This window comes from Zingiber officinale, chromosome 1B (genome assembly GCF_018446385.1).
Source record: "Zingiber officinale cultivar Zhangliang chromosome 1B, Zo_v1.1, whole genome shotgun sequence".
In the NCBI taxonomy this organism is placed as follows: domain Eukaryota; kingdom Viridiplantae; phylum Streptophyta; class Magnoliopsida; order Zingiberales; family Zingiberaceae; genus Zingiber; species Zingiber officinale.
The window spans coordinates 13852890-13856791 of NC_055986.1; positions in this window are offsets into that span (position 1 = coordinate 13852890).

Here is a 3902-nt window from a genome sequence, read left to right on the forward strand (position 1 = left end):
TTACTCTTCAACGTTCGCTACTCACCCAATCCAGCAACTGAACTGTTGGCAGCACATCGTACAGACTTCTCTATGCCCAAGAGAATAGCATATCCTCGATATGGTTTAGTCAGGTTTTAATGCAATCTGTTCGATCTTCTGCCCATATAAATCGGAAATCAAAAGTTGAGGAAATTGTGCATGCCAATTAGATAAGGTTTCATTAGTGTTAAAGCATATTATAAAATTTTGATTTTGCTATTAAAATACTCCCTATCTAAAATTAAAACAACTACTCAAGACTTCTAAATTAAGATTTTTTGACAGTAAAATAAAATTATTTAAAGATATTTTGTCATTTTCAAAATATTGAATAGGGGAGAGGCATTTCAAAAATTATTATTATTTTTAAATATGTTAGCTACCTACTACTAACATGTATATCAGTTTCTAAACTTAGATACTATGACACTTATTTTTCATTACTTGATATTTTTGTTTAATTCATTTTATAACAGCCTTAATAATGCCGTCATCGAATGAGGGTGACCGAGTAAGTTAAACGCAAATCAAATGCCATATCCATGCAAAAGTGGATAAAAATGGGAATCTAGAAAATTAATTCTCATTTGTAACAGAAATTCGCTTTCATTGAGTTCAGAGGGGCATAAAAAGGCTGATAAAATGAGCGATATGCTTACCCGCTCAAGGCGCTGCAGGAGGGATGTCTTGTACTGGCGAACTCCTCGTCCAATGGAGTTAGGATCGAGTCGATGCGCCTTCTCGAATGCATAGAACCGGCCTGATGCGCATCACAAAATCATAAAAATATTATCATTACTATTATTATAAAAATAATAACAATAATAGATTATAATCAAATAATAATAATTGGAGGAGGAGGAGGAGGAGGAGGAATAGCAAGAAGGCGGCTCCAAAGGAGGGGAAGAGAACTCACAGAGATAGGCGACGCGGGGGCGCTCGGCCTCGATCTCGGCTGCCGCACGGAGGACGGGGTAGATGCTGCTGAGCGACGACGGCACGACTTCGTTGTCGAATACCTCCATTGAAAATCCAGCCGGCATCGCGGGGTTCCTCGACGATGGCCTCCGCGACAACCCCCGGGGCCCCGAATGCGGCGCTGTCGGTGCGGCTGGGATGGACGTCGATGAGGGTTCACCGCCGCCTGTCATTTTGCACTCTTTTCTCATCCCCTCTCAATGCGCAATCTTATAGCAGAGCAGAGGTCGAAGGCCGCGAAGTCCGACGAGGGTGAAAAATTAGAATCGATACCAAGATTTTCAACTTGATCGAGGATGATCGATCGGGAGCTCCAACTCGAAAACAATTTTCAGAAAAACGATCGGTTCCATAGATCAATCGACGACGTCCGAGGAGCTCACCTTTCGTTGCGGAAGAACGAGTGGCGGAGTGGGCGGGACGGGAGCTACGAAGAGAGCAGAGAGAGACAGGAGAGAGCAACGCGTGGAAATAACTTCGAAATGACGGGGTTCGCCGTCAAGAGATGATCGCTTTTTGTCCCAAGGAACGGAGATGCAGGGTGTTATTCCGCCGAGGAGGTACGTGCAACGGTTTCATTGGAGAGAGTGTGAGGGATCAAGAAAAAGTTAGGGTCATGCGGTGGGCCTACTTCGAGTCGCCCGAAGTACGAGGAGGCCTGCCAAGGGATGCCATTTTTAACTTCTGTTATGCTGCACCTAGAAATATATTTGAAGTACTCTTAATTGTCTTGCTCCGAGAATACTTGTCGAGAATCGAGATGAGATGACTCGGGGAAAAGTGGGACCCTTGTTTCCCTCTGATGGGTGCATTATCTGGGTAGGAAAAGATGCCTCCACTTTGGCATTGGAAATGAATCGCCAAGCAGTGAAATAAAATAATGGAAAATTAATTTAAAAAATAATGTATTAACGAAATGGAGAGAAATAATTCTTTTAAGAATGAAATATATGTGTTTTTATGTCATCTCTCGTTTAAATCCAGACCAAGAGTGACAAACCTGAGTTTGCCGTATGATTAAACCAAAGAGCTTTAACAAGAGATTAATTTTCAATCCTAACCAATATTACATAAAAAAATATCTAAGAATAATATATAATTATAGAATTATTGATCGAATTTACGTCAGTAATTATCGATAAAAATAATATTTCATCGATAATTATATTCATAACTCAAGAATCCTAGTCTTACCGATAAGATTACCAATAAAATCCACATTCCGTTAATAATTATCGGCAGAATGTGGATTCCATCGATGTTTACCGACGGAACACATATTCTATCAGTAATATTAGAGATTATCGACGGATTTCCGATGGAAATAATTCCGTCGATAAGTCCACATAAATTTCTAGGGCACGACCTGATTTTTTCCTCATGCGCGTGATCCCCATTATCGATCTTCTCCGAAAATTTCTGGTGAGTTCTCTCCTCCCTATCTCTCTCCCTCTCACCAGCACAGACAGCGACTGGCAGTTGGCTAGCACGCATGTTGGCAGTTGTACCGATAACTAACTTGCGTGCTGGCTGTTGTGCCAACCACCAGCTCTCATGCTGGGGCTATGTCGACTGCCAACTCACGTGTTGGCGGTTGTGCTAGCCGCCAACATGCGACTAGCGGCTGGTGGTTGTGCCAGCCGCCAGCACGCGACTAGCGGCTGGCGGTTGTGCTGGCCGCCAGCATGCGACTAGCGGCTGGTGGCTGTGTTCTGAGCTTCGCCATGGTTGCCTGTGTGGCCACCCGCCAGCATGTGCCTGACAGCTTATCCAAGCGTGTGCTTGGTCCTACTGTGAATTTGTCCTAACTTGACATTCTTGGTGATTAATTTTAACAAATTATTTTTTGTTTGTAGGTTACTGCATTTGTCGTTCTTTTCCAACTGGACTACTCATTTTTCAAGTATAACATGATATAGTCATTTTGTATATATATATATATATATATATATATACTTTGTAACAAATTATATAAAATTGTATTCTCACTAGGTGATAATGTCTATGAACAAAGCTTGAATGTATAATCGATTATAAAATAAATTTATTAAAGATGATTTTATTACTGAAGTTGATTAATTTGTGAACTTTGCCAGCCTTCTTCATGATTTTCAGACAGGATCATACTGACATCATCTATGGGAAACGTAGCCTATATCTGAAATGTGAAGATCGAGGACACTGGATGACTCATGACAGTGACATTAACGAAGGAAGAATTAGATATGTTAATACAAGCCCGAACAACGAAAATGGTAGAGCAATAGCAGCAGTAGACGCTAGCCGAGCGGCAGACACATGAGCTCGTGACATCAGCAGTGGGGCAGCAAGTTGGATATAGAGATCGAGCGGAACATGTATCCGTTCGGACCAGAGTAAGCAAACGAGTGGCACATATGGGGGTGCGCCTAATGTGTTGATCCCCTTTCATCATGCATTATGCCAGACTCCATCAGAGGAACAATATCGAGCGGACAGAGAATCGAGATCTTCATCGGGCAACGTGTCAGTTTGGGATGCACGAAAAGGGAAAGCACTAAGAAATGATGATTCACCCAAGCAGATCAACCGATAGTTCTCTCAGGGGATCTTGGACGACCCTCTTCCACGACATTACACTCTACTGACGATCAGAGAATACAATGGAATGGCCGATCCGAATGACCACCTGGCCAAGTTCAATAATGCGGCTACGCTCCATCAATACACCAACAAAGTGAAGTGTCGGGTCTTCCTCACCACACTTTCCGGATCAGTACAACGCTAGTTTAGACGATTGCCGATCAGATCCATTCAAAACTTCAAAGGCTTTCGAGTGGCATTCTTGCACCACTTAGCCAACAGTCGCCGCTACCAGAAGACAAGTGTTAATCTACTCATGTTGAGTCAAGGGCCCAAGGAGG